Raw genomic sequence first — 23094 nt, 5'->3', positions numbered from 1 at the left:
TCATCCTGTGGCACCACAGAAGGAACTTCTTAAGAAAAACAATCCCTAACACGGAGCTCCCTAGATCTTGGGAACAGGATAGGCCCAGTGGGCTGGGAGGAGGAGAGAGAGAAAGGTCAGGGCAGTGTGGGAGGCCAGGGCTCCCCAAACCTGACTGTCTCAGCCACTAACGTGTCCAGTGCACTATAAAAGAGCCCCAGTGCCCTTACCTGCAAATAAAACCTTCTGTACATGGAAACTCCATGTGTAGCAGGCATCACAACAAGAAGTGTGTATGTGTGTATACAGATGTGTATGCAGATGTGTGTATGTGCAGATGTGTGTATATATGTGTATACAGATGTGTGTGTCTATGTGCAGACATATGTGTGTGTGTACAGGTGTGTGTGTCTGCAGGTATGTGTGCAGATGTGTATACAAGTGTGTGTGTGCAGGTATGTGTGCGTGTGTTTGTGTGTCTGCAAGTGTGTGTACAGATGTGTGCACCTGTTACTCTCTCCCTTGCTCCTTTAAAAAAGCACTCACATGTGCTGGGGAGATAGTGCAGTGGTTAAGAGCACTGGCTGCTCTTGCAGATCACCTCGGTTCAGCTCCCAGCACTAAATGGCAGCTCACAAACATCCATAACTCCAGTTGCAGGGGATCCAAAGCCCTCTTCCGGCCTCTTTAGCACCAGGCACGCATATAGTGCTGAAGAGGTGTAGGCAAAACATATAGAATAAAAATAAATACATCTTAATTTTTATTCTTATTTTTTAAGACTTATTTACTTTTATGTTTACAGGTTTTCTGCCTGTGTATGTCTCTGCACCAAAAGCATGTAGGCCAGAAAAGGGCATCAAAACACGCAAGGAGCCTAACTGGTAGCTAAATTGTGGCCTTGCCTGAAAAGGCTTCAGAGAGCCCCTCAATTCCCTGCTACTCACCATTCCCCCTAAGGCTTCTTCCTCAGCCATGGCTGGACAGAGAAGAAGGGATAAGGCCTCTTGACATAGGCCAGGCTAATCACAAGGGCCTATAAATAGGACCCTGTGGCTTGGCCTGGAATAGCTATGCCAGGCCCAAGTCCACAGGCATCACAGCACAGACAGCTCTTCTCCCTGAAAGTTAGCCACTTCTTCAGGAAGACAGAGGATTTGAGCAAAGAGCCTCACCTGCCTTGTGGGGTACCAGACCTGGGCCTAAGCTCTTTTTCTGCCTCTTCCTTCCATTGCTTCTGTCTGGGACTCAGTTTCCCAAAGTGCAAACTAGGGAGGTTGGTGTGTGCCCTTGGGACCTTTAGCCAGGATGCTCTTGGTCTGTCTGTGGCACCCTAGCCTCTCAAATACCTATTTCATTGTGTCCTGCCCCAATCAACTTAGGAATTGTATTTTATCGTTGTTTTTTTTTTTAATCATTATTTCAGTGCTGGGAACCAATCCCAGGCAGGTACTCTATTGTCTAAGCCACATCCACAGCCCCTGTGGCACATTTCAAATTAAATACTGTTGCTGTTGTTATTGTTATCTAGGATTTTTGAGGACCTAGCCACCCTGAGGGCTAAGTGCAATGGATGAAGAGTAGAACAAGTCCTAACCAGCCCCCATGCCTGGCCTGGGCCAAATACCAGTGCAATAGGCATTTCCAACCCTGCCCGACAAAATCCTCCCAGTGACCCCTGTGAGCACTGCTGGGACCATCGTGTTTCTGGTTCAGATGGCAAAGTTACAAAGAAGATTCCCCACGGGACAGCTTGTGACCTGGGCAGAGCTTTTAACCTTACAGGAAAGGCTCCTTAGCCATACCATGTACATGCATATGCTACAGCCCTTCCTTCCCAGTTCACTGTCACTCACCACCCAAGCCCTGCTTCATGGATGCAGAACACAAAGCTGAGAGGGACTAGGGCAGGCTCTCTTACTCCTAGAGTCCAGGGCTGCAGTGGTCTGACTCAAGTCAGCCTAGCTGGACAGTGGGAACAGAACCTGACAAGAGCAAAGAACAGAGACAGATAGGTAGGATATTCCTCTGTGTGTGTGTGTGTGTGTGTGTGTGTGTGTGTGCGCGCACACGCACACGCGCATGTGTGCATATGTGCCTGCCTGCCTGCCTGCCTGCCTGTGGGTGTATATCTATGTGTCTGTCTGTTGGTCTATGTCTGTGTCTATGTATATGTATGTATGACTATGTGTGTCTATGTATGTCTGTATGTCTGTATGTATGTCTGTGTGCCTTTGTGTATATGATTGTGTGCCTGTGTTTATGTCTGTGTGTCTGCCTATATGTGTGACTGTGTGTGTATGTGTATGTATCTGTGTGTTTGTGTGTCTGTGTGTATGTCTGTGTATCTGAGTCTGTGTGTCTGTGTCTGTATGTATGTGTGTGTATGTCTGTGTGTCTATTTGTGTGTCTGTCTGTGTGTATGTGTGTGTATGTCTGTGTGTCTGTGTGTATGTCTGTGTGTATGTTTGTGTGTCTGTGTGTATGTGTGTGTATGTCTGTGTGTCTGTCTGTATGTCTGTGTGTATGTCTGTATGTCTGTCTGTGTGTATGTGTGTGTATGTCTGTGTGTCTATTTGTGTGTCTGTCTGTGTGTATGTGTGTGTATGTCTGTGTGTCTGTCTGTATGTGTGTATGTCTGTGTGTATGTCTGTGTGTATGTCTGTCTGTGTGTATGTCTGTGTGTATGTCTGTATGTCTGTGTGTATGTTTGTGTGTCTGTCTGTATGTCTGTGTGTATGTGTGTGTATGTCTGTGTGTCTGTGTGTATGTCTGTGTGTATGTCTGTATGTCTGTCTGTGTGTATGTGTGTGTATGTCTGTGTGTCTGTCTGTGTGTGTGTGTGTGTGTATGTTTGTGTATCTGTGTGTATGTCTGTGTGCATGTGTGTGTCTGTTTCATGAAGGAAAGTGACAGGGCTTCACTGGTAACACACATTCTCTCCTACGAGATGCCAGCATTGCCCTCGCTGACCCACCTTCCTCTCTGCCTGCTCTGAAACACCATCAATCAAATCACTCCTCTCTGAAGGCCCCTCCAGACACCCCCTCACCTCCTGCCACTCTCACCCCAGTCTCCAGACATGACTCGCCAGTCCTCAGGCACACAGGTGACTGGCTTTTTGCACATAATCCTTTTGCCTAGAATAACCAACTCCCCATCATAGCCCAGGGCTCATCTCATGGGAGGGAAAAGCTGACTGGCCCCATGGGTGTCTTCGAAAACATCTGGGTATCATCCACCGTTGTCTCCCTCAGGGATTACAGTGGCTCTCCTCTCCAAATTCACCACCTGCTCCAGTGCAGAAGTCAACAAGGATTGGCTGGGAAAGGGCAGGAGTTGGAGGCAAAAAGCCAAGAGAATCCTGGGAAAGCACACATTTCCTAGGACTTCTCAACACCAGGTCTCACATGAAGCATCAGGGCACTCCAGTGAGGAAAACCCTAACACAGCACCATGCAGGGTCATTAGGTGTGTGTGCATGCTTGTGTGTGTGTGTGTGTGTGTGTGTGTGAGAGAGAGAGAGAGAGAGAGAGAGAGAGAGAGAGAGAGAGAGAGAGAGTAATGGTTCCATTATTGACATCTTCCAAGTCTCCCACTGGAACACTCCTAGCAGCCTCCAGTAGCCTAGAGTAAAATCTGCAGTCAAGGGCAGCATGGTCTGGAAGCAACCATCTAACAAGACCCAGGAGGTATGGAAAGGTTTTACTATTTGCTCCTTTTCCAACCCCCAGCTCAGAGCCTAGATATCTGTCACATGATTCTGTGAATGAATGGATTCCAGAATCTGCTGACAAATAAAGCCCTGTGCAAAGTCAGAACAGGTGTGGTGGGGCAGCTCAGGAAGCAGACAGAACAGCCTGGTTCTGGTAGCAAGGGAGAGAGTGTTCTAGATGGAGAAGAGTCAGTGCGCCAGAGACTTGGGACAAGGATGTCTGAGGATATGATGAGATGACATCTGTAGGCCCAGAAGCTGTGTGCAGTGGATGTTTGGGAAAAGCAGGCTTCCAGCTTCTTTTGGCAAGCCAATGGTGACATCGTGGGCTGGCCATTGACGCCATAGGCTGGAGGGCACTTTCCTCTCTCCTCACACAATTAGAAGTTCTCTTTTGTTCAGGCTGAAACTCTCACAGTGACCCTCCTGGCTTTCCAGCTCACACAGACATCCACAGGCCTGTCAGATCCCCATCACCACCTTGTTAGACGAGAGGACCAAATGCACCAGCCTTACAGGAGGAAAAGCCCAGGACCCATTTGTGAGGGACTCTGGTTCTCCTGGCTTGTAGCCCAGCACTCTGCACTCTACCCAGCCTCCCCGTGCAGAGCTCCTCAGGCCAGCCAGGTGGGGATGACTCATCCACCCTCCCATGACTCATGCTCCTCAGGTGCCTCCAAAGGTCAACAAGCAGGGGACTTGGTGGCCTCAACCCAACTTCTTCCACCTCTCCACAACCTGCAGGGAGAGCTCCAACCTCTCCTCCTGGAGGGAAGCTACCCCATCACAGAGCTCCCAGAGGGCTTGAGGACACAGCAATCGGGAAGCACAGCCTGCATGGGAGCAGGAACGGGGCACTCAGCCTGCCTCAGCCTGCCTTCTGCTTGGTGAGGAGGAACAGATGAGGCAATGAATAAACAGTACAGCCACCAGGAGAAAACCTTTCAATCCACAAAGGCTGTTCAGACTTCTGCTCAGAAATCATCTGGGCAGACAGTGTTTCTGTGTTGTTCTACCTACCTTACAGAGTTGTGCAAGAAGAGAGTCACTCCGTCAGTAGATACTGTAACAGCTGCTGAGGCACTGGAAAATGACAGCTGGTGGTACCTGGAAGGGGCCCAGGAATCTCAGGGTCAATGTCTGAGGTCACATGGGTAAATCTCCCCTACCCTCATATCTACCAACAAGATGCCCACACCTGCTGCTGGAGGGTTGACCAGCCAAAAGTGAGCCTCAGGATGCCAGGCTATGAGCTCCTTGGAGTGCTTCACTCTGAGACTGTGGCCCAGTAAGACCTGGCAAACACCACCTCCATAGTATGTTAGAAGAGGGGCTGAACAACCATCCTATCCTAAGCCCAGACCAATAATGTGTTGTACAGCTGAGCCTTCTGGCTCCTGCCTTCCAGGGACAACCTGGAACTTCAATCCTATACATCTCTACCCAAAGTCCCAGTCAGCTCCTTGTGGGCAGCAGCTCAGAAGGCTAGCTCCTGCCCACTCTGGAAGATCTTGCTAACCTAGCCAGCTTCTTCCAGCCAAGGGCAGAGTCAGAACCCCAGAACAATGGGGCTTCACAGGCTCCTGAGATAAGGGCATAGCAAGCCCTTTCTTTTTTTCTTGTCTGTGTGTGTGTGTGTGGGGGGGTTCAATACAAGGTTTCTCTATGTAGTCCTGGCTGTACTAGAACTCACTCTGTAGACTAGGCTGGCCTCAAACTCACAAAAATCCACCTGCCTCAGCCTCCCCAGTGCTGGAATTAAAGGCGTGCACAACCACCGCCCATCTAACAATCCCCTTCTTAACCATAGTAAATGGCCCAGACATTACTGATGGTTTCTGCAGTGTCTGTCAGTAGGTGACATAGTAGTGGACCTGGAGTCATGGGCTGAGAGGTCAGAGGTCACCTTTATCTCCGTCTGGGGAACTAGAGTCAAATGGCACCTCTGTGGACCGTCCTCAAATATCTTGCGGAAAATCCCTACTTCCTTGAGGCCAAAGCACACTGTGCGAGTGGGGGGTGTTTTTAAAAAGGACAGACAACTAGGCACATTCTATTAGCTCCTGTTCTCACCTGTTCCCCCGGGGGTGGGGGCTGAATTTGTTCCCAAGTGTACCTCCTTCATCACACTTCCCATTCAGTGAAGAGTACCCCCAGACACCATCTGCCATCCACACAAAGGTCCAGGCACCACCCCTCACAAGCTCCAACTCCCAATTACTTCCTGCCAGATCAGCCTTTGTACCCCAGAGCACACTTCTGCCCCCCCCAGTCACCTCAGGTGGACAGTCATCTCTGACTCACTCACAGTGCAAACCTCCTCAGAGCAGGCCAGACCACATCACTGGGTTGCTCAGACGCTGCTCTGGCCCCATACAGCCCAAAGACAAAGCCCAGAACCCTTTATCTACTTTTCAATGCCTATTCTCTGTGGTCTGTCATGGCCAACCACTTGAACTACAGTTCTTATCCATTGCCATCCCCCATCAGTGTGTTCCATCCCTTGCATCCTCTGTATAAGTTTTGTATATACTGTTTCCTTGAATCCCCTCAGCCACCAGGTTCTCTGCCATACCAAACTGAAGCAGTCTTGTTCTGTATTGGTCTCTCCCAGGAAACTAACATCTGTTTATGTTACCCCAGACCCTGTCCCCCTGCAGCTCCAGATGCTCCTGGAAGAAGCCACATGACGCTTGCACACATGACTGACACAAGCACATTCCGACAGAGCTTGCTCACAGTACAGATGCTGCCATCTATGGGCAAGAAAAACACTACACTCTCCCTGAGATGGACACCAGCTTTCAGCGTTTACAACCACCCCCAGCTACGGCTGAGTTTGTGGGTTCCCCTTCTGGAAAGGCTACAGCAACTCAAAAAACAAGATCTGTGAGCTGATGATACTATTAGCTAGGTCTCCACCCACACACTTCCAACAGAATAAGAAAGGGTTTCTGTTGCAGCCCCCAGCAGACCAGTTACAGGCGGCTGGTTCTGAGTCTGCCTCACTACCTCAGAGCTTAGGGAGGAGGCAGCTCCCAAGAGTCAGGGCTGTCCACCAAGAAAAGGCTAGCCTCTGGGCAGCAAGCTCACCGACAGTCAGTGTGCAAGCCATCGGGGATCTCCATCTAGGCTGCTAAGAGGGAGCACTCTGCCTTGTGGGTGGTGGAGGCTGCCACAGCAGCTCTTCTCATCCCCTGTCAAGTCACCAGGAGGACTTTTGGACTTGATGTCCAGTTACACCAAGGATTCAAATGGCCACCTCCAGTGACAAGTTGTCATTTTCTGTATGCCTACAAGCTATCAGACTCTGCAGGCAACATAGTAAGTCTACTAGGCAGTTACCATGGCGCTCATCTTTTCAAACGAGACCCCAGGCTCAGAGAGGTGAAGGAAGATACCATAGATCAAGTCACAGCCAGGCAGCTCTCACCAAGCCAGACTGCTGCTCTTGGGTCTAGCTTTTACTCAGCATCAAGCTGTAAACAAGGCTATGCCTCCTGCTCACTTGAAGAAAGACTGGACGCTTTGGTTGCTCAGCTTACAGAGGGCTACAGGCTACATGATCTGAGCCTTGGCAGGCCACTACTATCTCTTGTTTTTTTATTGTTGTTTTCCCTACCTTTCTTCTTTCTGTTTTTTTATTTTGTTTATTTATTGGTTTACAGATTCTTAGCTAAGGGACATACAAAAATAGATTGAGTGCCCCCAGCAAGTGGGCCACTGACATATTTACTGAGAATAGTATTTATTGCCTTAAGTGTAAAACCTTCACATTGCAGACCTTTCAACTGCTCTCTCCCTTCAGAGCTTCACTGAGTCAGCCTCTCCACCTCTCCAGGACTTGGCAGGAAACTATTTCAACAATGGCTCACTTTATACAGGTGTGCACCACCACACCCACTGTATACAGGTGTGCACCACCACACCCACTGTATACAGGTGTGCACCACCACACCCACTGTATACAGGTGTGCACCACCACACCCACTGTATACAGGTGTGCACCACCACACCCACTGTATACAGGTGTGCACCACCACACCCACTTTAGGTGTGCACCCCCCCCCCCCCCCCCCCCCCCCCCCGCCCACCACACCCACTTTACACCCACTTTATACAGGTGTGCACCACCACACCCACTGTATACAGGTATGCACCACTGCACCACCTTAGCATGCTGGGAATAAAACTCAGGGCTTCATGCATGTTAGATAAGCTAGATAACCTAGATAAGCAGCCATTGTTGGTTTAGAATCTTCCAATTCAGTGTGACCCCTGGACTGGCACATCACCATCAGCTGGGAGCTCATTAGAATGCAGATTTCAGGCCCCAAACCAGCACTAAGGAATCATCACCTACATTTTCACTGAATCCCTGGGTGATTATGAACATGGTAAGTCTGGGAGATTCTTCAGAACATCATTTCTATCTATTTCAAATCATTAGAAGTCTAAAGGCATCGTCCCTGGTGTCACCTCCCTGTTCTCAAAACTGCAGCAAACTCTAGGATGCAAAGTGGACAGACCAGGCCTTCACTTGATCTTAAGATTTGATCCTAGCCAGGTAGGGAAGCTGACTTGGGAGGAGAGGAGAAGGCAGTATTCCCATTTCACAGAGGAGTGCGAGCCAAGTTAGAGAACTCACCCAAGCTCAGCAGCCAAGATGCACTAAGGCCAAGTTCCCCGATCTTCCCAGGCCTTGGGTTGAACAGTAGCTGAAATAATTCTGATTTAGATGTGTACTTTTGAAATGTCACAAGTGACAGCACTCAGGGAGCTAGGTGGGTGTTTGTGGAAACATGCTCGCGGTCTCGGCATGGGAACCCCTGGCCTGTAGAGAAAAGGTGGAGTAGACAGTTCCTGGGACCCATCTCTACAGGTCAGATGGGGAACTTGTTGGGTGAGAAGGCAGGCAAGAGTGGCACCTGCAGAGTCACCACAGACAGGCTCAGGGTTGGGAGCACAAAGGCTGGTGCTACTGTCCCAAGTGTGAAGCCAGAGAGTAGCTAGGACTGGGCACTGTCAGAGATGTTGTGGTGGTGAGGAAACAGGCCTCCAGAGTTGCCAGGACTTCTCCTAAAGCCAAGAATCTTTCCCTCTAGCTGCTAACAATGCAGTGTAACAGAGGCCTAGGAATTGGGATTCTTCCAGGAAAATTCCATGTGGACAGTGAAGATGGGCACCTATAGGAACCCTGATGTCAAGAGAAACTCTGCTACTATGCATATTTCCTAGCTTTATTTTTCCTCTGCATTTTGCCACTTTGCTAGGAACCAGGTGGAGATGGACTGGAGGACCCACCTCAGTTTTGAGCAAAACCACAAATAAATTAATTTTCCATCCGTCTATAGACTGTTATTTTTCTCATAATGCGGGGGACCTTTAGGACCCATGGGTGGGCCTAATGGCAGGATAGTCAGTCCTATAGTTCTCTGTAGTGTGAAAACACAATATAGGAACATTAAGATGTGGAAATTATCAGTTCCCTAAAAAATACTATGCTCTATTTTACACAGGCGGTCATTACAAAAAGGATTCAGCTTGGGGATTTGATGGGTAGGCCTCTAGCACATCGTGTTTCCCACGCTGAATCCCATGAGCCTCCTGTGGGAGTGCGGAATAGATGCAGCGAAGCCAGGAGAGGCAGGGTTGCCGGAGACGCAGAGTGCTCGTTTAAATTTGAACTGCAGATATGCATTGGTTTTTCTTTATAAGGATGCCCTAAATATTGCAGGAAGGATAGTAATACTAAATAATTACTCATTCTTTATCTGAAATCCTAATTTAGCTAGCATCCTGTTCTCTTAGTTGCTAAATATGGCCGCCCTAAAGGCAGAGTCTGAGATTTCACATTTCTGAAAGGCTCCCAAATGCAGCCCTGCTGCATCTAAAATATCACTTTCCACTCTCAAAATGGAATTTTATGCAACCACAAATTCTACAAGTTTTTAAAAAGACCATTTAAAGAGTCAGGAAGGCAGTCCCCTGCTTCTAAAGGAGTGTTCTAGAACAAAGTGTTCTCATGACTTTGTGGAGAAACAGTCCAGGAAAGTGCAAAGGGGACAGGGCCTAGGCTAGCCTATGAAAAACCCACTCTGAAACACACAACTCAACTGGCTCCCACTTCCTGACCTGAAGTTCAAGAAGCCAATAACATGTGACCATACAAAGACAACAGCCCTCACCCTTCTGCTCCAGCTCCAGGGTGCTTTGAATTGATGAGAAAACATCAATTCTGAGAGTCTTAATGATCTACATTGGGGAAGCATTATGTCAGCACATCTCAGTACCCTAAGGGGCTGGGGCTGGGGCACAAGGCAGAGTGCTTGTCCAGCACGAACAATTGGGCACTGTGGTACATGACTGTAATCCTAGCACTTGTAATGAAGGTAGGTGTGTAGGGACATCCTCAGCTGCTACATAATGACTTCAAGGCCAGCCTGGGCTATAGGAAACCTGGTCCAAACAACAAACTAACAAAAATGAATGGAGCTAGTGTTGAAATCTGAACTTTATCATTGAAGAAACCAAAGCACAGAGGTGGTCCGTTCAAGGTCTGAACCGCAAGTGCAAAGAAAACCTTTGCAGAGAGATGATCCACTACGGGTCCAAATTGCAAGCGCAAAGTAGAAACTGGAAAGACAGACATGTCCCTTCTGCTTATTGGCTGAGAACCTCAACTCCACCCTTTTCTGATACTGGACTATGCAAAAAGATTTGCTGAGAGACTGAGTTAATTCTGAGGTTTTAGGAAAATGGTCTATAGACAGCTAGACTTCTGATAGCCAGCTACAGTGCTCCTTCAAAAATTTGGTTTCCCCACCAATGGTAGTAGTACACAGGAACACTCATGAACACTTCTGAATAACAATTTGGCAAAATGTAGCGAAAGCTATCAAATGTCTCACAACTGAACCAGGAACACCATTTGTAATAATTAAGGAAGAACACAAGGGCAAGAGGTGGCTCAGGGGATCCAGGCAATTGCTCTCAAGCCTGGTGTGTGTGTGTGTGTGTGTGTGTGTGTGTGTGTGTGTGTGTGTGTCCACCGATGGAGAACACATTCCATAAATCTGCCTAGTGTCCCCTGCCTTGGTATACTCGAGTACACACACACATACAAAGAAATGTAAATAAAACATTTAAAAGAACATATAAAAACATTACTCACTAGGGTGTTCAGCATGGTATTGTTTATGAACAGCCAAAATGTGTGATGTTAGATGACTGTTAAGTGAAAGTATCTGCTGGTCTACCAAGGGTGAAATAATAGTGATAAAAGTTAAGTTAGCATTCATGACTTTTATAATTTACAAAAAACAGGGCTGGGAGTACGAAGCCCTGAGTTTGATACCTAACACCAGAAAGAGAAAGAAAAAGAAAAGCTTAAAAATAAATTAAATATACTATTGTTGTAGAATATTAGTTTAGGATGTGTTACATTCGTTTATGCACCGGAACATTTGTTTAATGATGCAAAGATGGGTTGTGTTTTTTTATGTTGCATTTGTTTAATTCTGTAAAGCTGTGTTACTTTGCCTGCCTAAAATACCTGATTCATCTAATAAATAGCTGAATGGCCAATAGCTAGACAGGAGAGAGAAATAGGTGGGGCTGGCAGGCAGAGGGAATAAATAGGACGAATCTAGAGAAGAGGGAGGAGTGAGAAAGGGAGGCAGAGGAGGACACCAGGGCCAGCACACAGACACATGCCAGTCAGGGAGTAAAAACTAAGTATATATTATTCTATCATTTTAATCTTCTGGCCCGTAAGAATAAGACTTTATATAGAATCAACACACACTGGCCTAACTAGGTACAGTTTAAAGAATCCTTCATGAGAAAGTATTTGTTATCATATTGAGAAAAAAAGCAAAAGAACAGAATATTATACACACAGTATGACCATCATGTGGTGTTGAAATGTTAGGAAGTGGAGGCCCGAGAGACTGCTCTTCCTGAAGACCTGAGTCCAGTTCACAGCACCTATGCCAGGTAGCTCCACGTCTGTCAAGACAGCTCCAAATCAGACGCCTCTGCAAGCACTCACACTAACCTGTTCACACCCCCATGCAGAAACACTTGCATACACATAAAAGCAATAAAATAAAAACTTTCCAAAAAGAAAATGCCAGCTGGGCAGTGGTGGCGCACGCCTTTAATCCTAGCACTCAGGAGGCAGAGGCAGGCAGATCTCTGTGAGTTCAAGGTCAGCCTGGTCTACAGAGGGAGGACAGCCAGGACACAGAGAAACCCTGACTCAAAACACAGAGAAAATGCCCAGGAAAAAAAAAACATACCCAAAAATCAGTAATGATCACTTGGGTGCCAGTTATGGATAGATTTTGTTGTTGTTTTTAATTCTTTAAAAACTTTCATTTTCCAAATTTTCTATTACAAGCTCCTGTTACCATGAGGAAGAAAGGTCCTCTGAAGAGGTAATGCATAAATGCCACCAAGCCACTCCCCAAGTTTAACTAGTATTTACTGAGTATTCACAAGGGTCAAGCCCAGCCACAGCCTCTAAGTAGGGAAAGCAAGGGCCCCACCCTGGAGGCTGGCACACATGGAATATGTATCCTTTGCTTGATATGTACTTGACCCAAATGATAAATCTGTTGAGGTCAGAACGTAACAAGACACTGCTTGCTTAACCAATTTAGCAAAATGAAAGAATTCACCACCACCACCATTACCACCACCACCACTGGCCTGGCCCCTCATCAGAATTCCGTACCAGGCTCCACGGCTCAAACCCTTTCTGGATTCCTCTTAGGAAAGCCAGTTTCAGGGAGACTTTCATAATCAGGAAAAATCAAGTAACAAAACAAAATAGAAAACAAACCAGATGTAGTGGCACATGTCTTTAATCCCAGGCCTTGGGAAGCAGAAGCTGGTGGATCTCTGTGAGTCTGTGGCCAGCGTGGTCTACAGAGTTCATTCCAGGCCAGCCAGGGCTATATAGTGACACCCAATTCCCATTCTTTATATCAAGCATTGAGTGCTGAATGTGCCAAGGCACCATGAAGAGATAACAATGGGTGGCACTAGCTACAGAGTACAAGACCTGAGAAGGGACGTCCCGGCAAGGAGACTCGGTGGTCCAGGCCTCAGTTTCTTCATCTGAAAAGTGAGTGGGCTACATAAGGACAACTTCAGGGTTAGTGTAAGGAGAAAGTTAAGCCATTTCACTCCTCTAGGGAAGGTCTCAGTTTGCTTATCTGCAAAATAGAGTCCATATTTCTTCCTTCCTAAGACTATTTAAACAGTAAAGAATGAAGGTAAACTGGAGATCAAGGGATAGTGTCTGGGAGTAAAACCCCACTCTCAGTTTCCTGTCTGCAAAATGGGACAATTGTTTCTGCTCAAATTCTTGTAGACTCTGTCCAAATTCAAGTAGGGCCACAGAACATCTGTATCCCACTGAATCTGGCTCATCTGCCACTTCTAGGCAAGAAGATACCATGTCCGTATGCCAAGCACAAAGCCCTCTGACTCAGAAGCCATCCAGGCCGGGCAAGCCTGATGTATGCCGCCCACCCTATGGTGTGCAATGGACACTGGAGTCCATTAAAAAAGCATGCAGGAGCCAAATCCTACCCTTCATCTTGTCAGTGGCACAGATGGGACCCCAACTCCAGCCTTTAGCTGCCTAGCCTCACCCACCACACCCACTGCTTTTCTTTCCCCTACCCTGCAATTGCCCCTGTGGTCCCAGGCAGGGCAGGAGCAAGTAGACACATCTCAAGAAGAGGGGGAGGGGAAGCCAGCGCCAGCGGCAGCAGCAGGAACTAAGCCTGCCTGTGGTCTCCAACTTCACAAACCACACCAGGCTGAAATATGACACACACTCATTCAGCTGAAAGGGAAGAGATATTTTTACTTAACATCCCTCAGCTGCCTAAACATTGCTCTCCCCTCCCTGACACCATTACCATACATAACTCCTTGTCTTTGCTTCAGCTCACATTTTCTTAGGAGGTACTTTTCCCAGACTTTTGGGATGTCTAAGAGTTTGTCAAATAGTAGAAAGGAAGGACCAATTCTGGCCAGGCGCCCAGCTAACAAAAGACCTTGCCCGCTTCCAGGAGCCTTAATTTCCTAAAATAGATGGGAGACTGAGCCACACTCTGGGAACCTGTTGATGGTAAAGAACATATGTGCTTGCCAGATGATGATGGAGCACGCCTTTAATCCCAGCACTGGGGAGGCAGAGGCAGGTGGATCTGTGAGTTAGATGAGACCAGCCTCATCTACAAGAGCTGGTTCCAGGACAGCCTCCAAAGCCACAGAAAAATCCTGTCTTGAAAAACCAAAAAATAAAAAAAAAAAAAGTACTTACAAATAACTGTGAAGCCCCTCCAGTTTTCCCTGAGCTGTCCTAGCACCCATGGAAAAGCCAGGTGCTTGCACAGGCACATGTCTGTACCTCCAGTGCTGAGCGAGGAAAGAACAGAGACAGGTAGGGCCCTGAGGCTCACTGGCCAGTCAGTCCAGCTGAACTGTTAAGCTCCAGGTTCATTGAGAGACTCTCAAAAAAAAAAAAAAATTAGTGGAGGGTCTGGTGAGATGGCTGGGCAGAGCAAGTACTTCCTACAGATGCCTGACGACCTGAGTTTGGCCCCCAGACCCTAGGTAAAGGTAGAAGAGAAGACTGACTCTGCTAAGTTATTCTCAGGCTGCCACATGTGCACCCCAGAATGCTCACCCACACATATGCATCACACATACACACAGTAATAATAAAATAAAGCAAATAAAAGCTTTCATAAAAATATAAAAAAGGCCAACCTGATCTACAGAGTGAGTTCCAGGACAGCCTCCAAAGCAACACAAAGAAACCCTGTCTCAAAAAACCAAAATCAATAAATAAAGTGAAGAGTGATAGATGCCTGAAACTGACCTTTGGCCTCTACACATGCACACACACACACACACACACACACACACACACGCACACGCACACATGCACACACACGCACACATGCACACACACACACACACGCACACACACACGCACACACACACCATATATAAAAGAACTAAGAACGCAGCCCCACGCCTAAGCTAGCACTTGTAATTTCTCTTACATTCTCTCTCCCTCTAGCCTATCATTTCTGGTCAGCAAATATTCAACAGCTGTGGGCCCAGGCCAGAAGCATTTCCTTGAAGAAAACCAAAGATCAGTGTTTCATCAAAGCACTACAGGCTAGAATGATAACATCTCTATGGCCAGACACATGTCATCTAAGAGCCAAACTACCCACACAGAGTCAGGAGTAGCCAGAGGGCCCCAGAGCAGGGAGTGCTCCCTCCCAGGCACAGTGCTCACTGGGACAGTCCACCTCGAAGGAAAAAGGAGGATAATCAAGACAAACGAGCCTGTACCTCATTTTGAACCTACAGCAATAGTCTTTTTATTTTAAAACTATTTTTTTAAAGGAGAAAATACACAACACTAAATAACAGCATCTACCAAGTAGCTGTGTCCCATCTGTTTTCAGGTAAAATTTACCAGGGTTTCCAGGACCGCTGTTGGACCTGACTGCTGACCATGAGACTCATCCTCAGGGCCCTCCCTGCCTCTAATAGGGACCTTCCCCATGCATCCCCATGGCAACCACTGGGTCAATGAGTTCTTGGTCACAAACCTTCCCTGGCATCTTAAGCCTGTGTAGTAAAGTCTAAGTCCCTATTTTACCCTGTTCCATCTTCACTCACAGTCCCAATTCCAGCACTCCAACCTTGCCCCATCCTCCAGTCTACATGACTGCACAGAAAACCTCAGTATCTTTACACAAACTGTCCCTGCTTCTTGAAATAGCTCTTTTCCTGGTCACTCTTCTTCTGGCAAACTATACTCACTTCCAAGGCCTGGTTCACCCAACTGAACTAGTCACCCCCTCTTACTATGCTGAAGTAACTGAGTATGGTCTAGATATGTCAAGGTGGGAAGAACACAGAGCACTGTCCTCCTTAGGGCTCCTGGGTCCCTCCATGGTCAGGACATATCAGGTTAGGAGGGAAGGAAACTGACTGACAGGCAAGCCTGCCTGCTTCCCCTGGCTCTTGTGAGGCCCTCATAAAAAGACTGGAAAATTGTGAAATAAATTCCCTCCCCTGATTCACACGGAAACCTTTGCTGCTGGGTAATTTACACAAGTGCCAAACCAAGCTCCCATGGCTGCTTATGATTTCCCTGGTATTTATAAATAGGGAGGCCAAGGAAAGGAAGACAGTCTCAAAGAAGGACGCCACCGGTGCCCTGTCCCCATCCTTCTTCCTCTTTCTTTTCAAGTCTCTCAAGGAATACCAGCCAGCACCCCAACTATGGGGAAGGGAGACCTCTGGCCAGCACCTTAAGGTCCCACAAGAGGAGTCAGTAAGAGTAGGCTGGTGCCCGTGCCCTGCCACTGCCCCCCTGTGTGACGATGGCCCCCTTGGGTCGTGCAACTCCACGGGGGGGGGTCAGTATAAATTGACTCAGAGGTCTTGGTGCCCTGGTCAGAATCACATCCCTGGGGAACAGGATGGACAGGATTAAGTCTTTGAGAAGTCCCACAGACCAAACAAAGGCAGAGGCTACACCTTCCACAAATGCTTCTAACCCCAGGAATGCCTGTGAAAAGATCCTCCCTGCTCTGCGGAGACTCTACAGGGGTGAGTGTCTGGGCTGAGGACAACCTACAGTCCGATCCCCTGCTTGCCCGCACCCCAGCTCTCAGACCGGGGGCTTCCCTGGCAGACCCAGCAAGCCCATGAGTCCTGGACCATGGGGAAGTTGCTATAATAAAGTTGAGGGACGGTGGGCTTGAAAAGTGGTGGAGACCCTGAGACAAGGGGCTTCTAATCACTCAGGAAGGCGTGGACGTTCGGTCAGAAGTTTCTTCTCCAGGCTGGAAGGGGATGCAACACTGCAAGGCGGGAAATAAAAGAGCTAAATGCCTTCAGGACAGTCATGAAGGTGTCAGGCACGTTCAAGGAGGAACTTTCTAACAGTTTTGGGCCCTGAAGGAGGAAGGTATTGCTCAGGAGTGAAGGCTCCGCTGCACGGACTCCTCGCCCCTCACCCGGCCACTGTTCAAACCATGCGTGGGCAGTCACCTCTCGCGGAGTCTGACACCCCCAAAGCAACGATGACTCGGGCCCAGTTCCCCGTACCCGCGGGGCGGGTCGAGGTGAGGTCCGGTGCCTGCAGCACTGAGGATCTAGGCGTGGCGCAAAGGACCGTTCCTCTTTACCTCTAGCTCCCAGCCACCCTTCTCGGTCCCCAGGAGAGAGGCAAGATGAGCGAGCACGTCCTTCTCCCGCGATGCCCACGCGTGGGCCGAACTCCAGGCTCGGGTGCACACGGGAAGGAGAGGAGATTCAGCTCGATCCACCCCCAAAGCCCGGAACCCCGGCGGCCCGCCTCCTTACCTTCAGCGGCGCTGGCGACAGCGACTGCTCAGTCCAGCTGTGTGCCCAGCTGATTCCCGGAGTCGGGGCGGGGTGCGCTGCGTGAGAGGCCTAATGGGCAGGGCGCGTACCGGAGCCGCCCTCCAGGCGGGGCAGGCTGCGGGGAGGAGCACAGCTGGGAGGATGAAGACTGGCTCCAGGCTAGCATTCATCCTTTCTCCGACTAAAGTTAATCAAGAGCTCTGCGGTCCCCCGGAGGAAGCTGAAGATGGGAAGATGGAGGGCAGTTCTGAAGGGGCCTAAGGTAGTGAAGAGCAAACTCAGGGGCTCAACAGGACGAGGCTGGGAGCAAAGAGTGGGTAATCTGCGGTGCAAAGCTAAAGCAGTCCCGGGAGGTCCTTAAGAGGCAAAGCCCTCCGACTGGGAAATAGCTGCCTGCTGGAAGAGGCTGGTGATGATGTGCAGTCTCCAGCAGCTTGCCCTACTGAAGAGAATGAAGGAGAATCTCTTCTAAAGTCACCCAGAAGTAAGGAAGGAGAAATGCCAAGGCAACCCCATCCTAAAATATGAACTGTAGCTAGGTAGGTGTGAGAGTCAGAAGGCCTGGGCTGGAATGCCTGATGTGTCCAGCCCGGGGACACTGGACAATGAGCTATGAACTTGGCACATCTAAGGCAGCAGCTTGTCAGATGGGCCTCTCATGGTGGGCAGGGACACGACTCCGACTCTGAGAAAAGATGCTTAGCACAATGGCAGCCACAGAGGATCATCCCTCATAAACAGATGTTCACATTAGTGCAAAAGCAAATCTTCCCTCAAGGCACTGGTCGGGAACTTGAGTGGAAGGGCACTTCCATGTAAGTGTGAGAATTGACTACTCCCCACTGCATCAGACACCACTTGAGCACTTATAAAGGAATAGGATGAAGGATGCTATGAGCATGGCTTCCCTTTGGAAGAAGTCACACACCACACAGGGAATGGCACCAAATGACGATGTCCGTTCCAGTCTGACAGTAGCTCATGTTCACCAGAGTAAAGCTCCCTCCAACACAAAGTGAAATGTTCTGAGATTTAGTAATTACTGGGTGCCAAGACTGGTATTTTAGTAGCAGAGAAAGAAGAACTCAGAATTTCCTAGTTTGCTCTTTCATTGAGTGCAGTCAAGAAAGCCACAAGGCCTGGAGAATCCCAAGCTGGCTAGTTCTCCACCTACTCTCTCAGGACACTCTATGTCACCAACTTTCACCCTCCCTTTCTTGTCTCCCAAGGGAAGCACTATGATGTATGGTTTTCAGAAGAGATGACTGAGCCACAGAAAGGGTGGGCTCTCTGGGTCTGGTCTTCTGTGAACACGGCTTGGCTGTGGCTTATATTGTGCCCACACAAGGGGAAGCCCACACCCCTTCTATAGAGCCAATGGGATGGAAGGCAAAAGCACAAGCTGCTTGGCTTTTGGCTGACTCTGAGCCTGGGCATAACTAACACATTACTTCCAAAGCCAACAATGGGAGAGGAACCTTAAATTTGTGTCCCCCTCAAGCTGAAGGGCATCTTGTTGCGATAGAAGAAACATGAGACCATTTGTTCAAGCCCTCATGTTAGAGAGGGGGAAACAAGTCAAGAAAGCGAAGAGCTTGTTCCTGTAACTCTCAGCTGGAAAGTACAGAGCTATCACCTAAAATTAATTATAAGGGTAAAGCTACAATGATCGATGCTCGCAGAGAAGGGCCAAGCACGTTCCTGCTCCTTCGCTTCCTGATATTCACAGATGCTCAGGGAATATCCTAGTGCTCTTTCTGGTCAGGTCTGTTTTGCTTTGCAGGGTTCTGTAAGTCCCCTTCGGCTCTGTGTCCCATCCCATTTCTTTTCTGGACTCCATGAATCCCAGTATGAGTCAGGTCTGTTTGTCCTGGATCCTCACCTGAATGTGGAAGAAAGAATCTTGATGTAGTCTTTTGACAGAATACCTCCCCATCCTCAAAATGAGGATGAGAGAGATGAAGGCCTCACAGGACATTCAGTAGACAATCTCAGAGGTGCCTGCTTCCTTCTCAAGAATGTCTCACCCACAGATTCCTCTCACTAGGAAACCACACATACTTTATCCTTCCCATACCCTCCTCTTTTTCAACATATTTCAGCCAGAGTAGCAGGTTCATGCTCCCCAAGCCTGGCTTTTCATACCCTCACCTGTGGGTGCAGGGATGCAGTTCCAGGGGTTGGTGGCAAGGGGCTATATCTTAACAGAGAGAATGCTTGCTTTGCATGTACAAGGCCCTGTGTTCAATCCCCAGCATTTCATATAGCAGGCATGGTGCTACATAACTGTAATCCTGACACTTAGGAGACAGAGGCATGAGGATCCACTGAACTAACAGTTTCAGGCCAGCCTGGGCTACATGAGATGCTGTCTTAAAAGAAATTCTTTATTAATTAAAAACTGAGGGAATTCTGATAGAGAAAACCAGTTTTACCAGGCAGAAGGTGAGGCATCTTTGGAAGGATGGAGGAGAAAGAATGGATGTGAGAAAATGGAGCCAGCTTTTCTGCAAGAGTGTAGAGCAGGCCGGTGGGAGATGCGGGCAGAAATAGATGGGAGGCAGAAAGGGAATCTGCTCTGCTCCACCTGCTTCCCTTCAAGGGTGGCTAGGGCCGGCTCACACCAGCACACACATAAATCTTGGGAATGTTTTAAAGCCAATTTAAACACAACTTACATAAATAACAATTCATGTGGACTCATAATTAAGTAAATTACATTGGAAATTCATTCTCAAAGCATGATTTCCAAATTACTTTTACCATAGTTCATCACTGGCTAGAATTTTAAGGTCATTTTAGCTATATTTCCATGTGGTAAAAATGCTACATGTAATTGGGTACTATTTCACGTCTCTTTCCAGTTCTACCTTCCTGATATCATGCTGGTACCAGAAATCAGTCAAGGTAGAAATCTTTACAGGAATAAGCAAAAGCCTTAAGTCAGAGTTTCCAACCCTTCAGTCCCTGAGAGCCTTCCTTCTAACACCAGCCCAGCCCAGCACTGCATAGCCCAGCCCAGCCCAGCCCAGCACTGCACAGCACAGCACAGCCCAGCACAGCCCAGCACAGCACAGTACAGCCCAGCACAGCACTGCACAGCACAGCACAGCCCAGCACAGCCCAGCACTGCACAGCCCAGCACTGCACAGCCCAGCACTGCACAGCACAGCACTGCACAGCACAGTACAGCCCAGCCCAGCACTGCACAGCACAGCCCAGCCCAGCCCAGCCCAGCACAGCACAGCCCAGCACAGCACAGCCCAGCACAGCACTGCACAGCACAGCACAGCCCAGCCCAGCCCAGCACAGCCCAGCCCAGCACAGCCCAGCACAGCACTGCACAGCACAGCACAGCCCAGCACAGCACAGCACAGCACAACCCAGCCCAGCCCAGCACAGCCCAGCACAGCACAACCCAGCACAGCCCAGCACAGCCCAGCACAGCCCAGCACTGCACAGCCCAGCACTGCACAGCACAGCACTGCACAGCCCAGCCCAGCACAGCCCAGCACAGCCCAGCACAGCACAGCCCAGCACAGCCCAGCACAGCACAGCCCAGCACTGCAAAGCCCAGCACAGCCCAGCACAGCCCAGCACAGCTCAGCACAGCACAGCCCAGCACAGCCCAGCCCAGCACAGCCCAGCCCAGCACAGCCCAGCATAGCACAGTACAGCCCAGCACAGCCCAGCACAGCCCAGCCCAGCCCAGCACTGCACAGCATAGCACAGCACAGCCCAGCACAGCCCAGCCCAGCCCAGCACAGCCCAGCACAGCACAGCACAGCACAGCACAGCACAGCACAGCACAGCACAGCACAGCACATACCCCACCCTGCCTCACCCTGCCCCGCCCCGCCCTCGCCTGCCTACTCTCTGATGTCACATGTCATTCCACTGGGACTCAGTGGAAGGGGAAAATATGTCTGCTTGATTTTCAACTATAGCCCCACTGTCAAATAGTGTCCAGCACAGAGCAAGGGCTGAACAACATTTTCAGTGGATTAATTAGTGAAGGAGATGCATTTGGTCAGACACAGAGACTGGAACATATTATGGGTCTTGAGAGAGGGTTGAAAGAACCGCCAGCCAAAATGTTTTGAGTGTCCTGGGCAGGAATGTGTTTGTACCATTGTTTTGTTTTAGTTTGGTTTGACTTGGTTTGAGTGCTGGGGAGGTTGAACCTGGCACACCTCAGCTATGTGCTAAGTGCCTGTGAACTAGACCCAGTTACAGGCAACCCCTGCCAACTATGAGACCCATAGTTAATGGGTTTCCAGACCACTTGATTCTGTAATTGTGTTTAAATGCCATTGTGATTCTGCACATCTGACATCAGCAAGGCCCACTGATTCTGTGGCAAGTCATCCCCACCCCACCCCTCTCAAGTCACATTTGTCAAGGAAGGACCCAAAGCGCCAGATAATATTCTTTCATTCTGCCAGGCCTGACACTGCTGCTCCCAGAAGGTCCTATGACATTCACAATAATAATGGCATGAGAAGCACAATTACAACTGCCACAGAATGGGATTTGAACCCAGATTTTTCCTTAGTACGATTCTTTTCTGTGGTCAACGTGAAAGGCAATTTCGGATCAAGGTCCTATACAGTATCAACAATTATTTCATCTGGGGGACTCAAGGGATGGATCTAAGATCACTTGCTCCTCTTGAAGAAAACCCAAATGTAACAACAGTTCAGCTCAGCACCACTCTGACTCCCACTTTCCAGATGGAGAAACCGAGGCTCAGCACAGGGGAGGCCTCTTATCTCTGCTGCACACCTGTGCCCAAATTCTGAACCTCAAATCACCAAGATACTGGTTTCTATGCAAAGCCAAAGAGTCTTTTATTGTTTAACGAATTAAATGTTTTAACTCAGGCCCTTCATCCATTCATCATGGCTGTTGGAATGAGAAGAACCTCAAGGGGCCTTGAGGCAGGGAATTTATTAGGGTGTGTAAGGGGAGTGTCTAGAAGTACACAACAGTCTCAGGATTGGTGCACTTCCAGGCTTGGGCAACCTGTCCTGTGTTGATTGGTTAACTGGTTGCTATGGCCTATAGGCCCTCCCAAGGCGGTTGCTATGCTCTGCATGTCACTGTTCCACCATTATTACAGTAAAGCGGTTCAGAGCCCGATGGCTAACTTCTGATTGCTTCCTTGCCACTTGGAGGGTATGCGACCTCCTAGTGACTGGCAGGACAGGCAAGGTCAGGAAGTTCAGCACATTTTGCTGAGTCTTTTCTGTAGCCTGTTATGGCTGCTAAAGCAGGGGGCTGGGTGAAGGATGGTCCCTTCACTGGGAAATGGCCAAGTTGGAACAGAAGCCAGTATCTTGGCAATCAGGGAACATGGAGTGCCACAAAAGTCATACCACATAACAGACCTCATGTAGGAGATTTACTGGAGAGGAAGGATGCAAAATGACTGCCTTTGAGAGGGATGGAGACAGCTGTGGAACAGGTTGTGAGAGTGGCCTTTATAGGGGATATGGATCATGTGCATATGGAAAATATGCTGTCAGACTGGCTGCTAGTGATGGTGGGGCTCGTTGGCACTGAGTCATTGAGGGTGGGGAGGAATGTGGCTCCCGAATGTGGGCAAAGGGCTTTTGGAGGTTCTCAGTACACCCAATACATACACTCACCCTCTGAAACTCTTCCTTCTTTTTTATTTACTTACTTATTTTTCTTATTTTACATGTCGATCCAGTTCCTCTCCCCCCTCCCGCCCTCCCATGCCTCCCCACCACCCTTCCATCCCATTCCCCCCCATTCCACAGGGAGGGTGATGCCTTCCAGGAGGGGTCATCTAAATCTGTCAAGTCATTTGGAGTAGGGACTAGGCCCTCCCTCCTGCCTCTAGGTTAAGGGAGTATCCCTCCATGGGGAATGTGCTCCCAAAGTCCTTTCATGCACCAGGAATTCATCCTGAATCCACAGTCTGAGGTCCC

The 23094-nt window shown here is 48.8% G+C and overlaps 1 protein-coding gene across 1 annotated transcript in view; it reads right to left on the bottom strand.

Annotated features, from left to right (window-relative positions):
* Gsn (gelsolin) overlaps positions 1-17162 on the bottom strand; it is a 54993-nt gene extending 37831 nt beyond the window's left edge. Inside the window, exon 1 of the mRNA XM_051185302.1 lies at positions 17117-17162. The gene's annotated coding sequence lies outside the window, so the exon portion shown is untranslated. The remainder of the gene's footprint in view (positions 1-17116) is intronic.
* Positions 17163-23094: the final 5932 nt, after the last annotated feature.

This window comes from Phodopus roborovskii, unplaced genomic scaffold (assembly GCF_943737965.1).
Source record: "Phodopus roborovskii unplaced genomic scaffold, PHOROB, whole genome shotgun sequence".
Lineage (NCBI taxonomy): Eukaryota > Metazoa > Chordata > Mammalia > Rodentia > Cricetidae > Phodopus > Phodopus roborovskii.
Note: the sequence above shows the minus strand (reverse complement) of the source record. Positions and strands in the feature narration are given on the sequence as shown.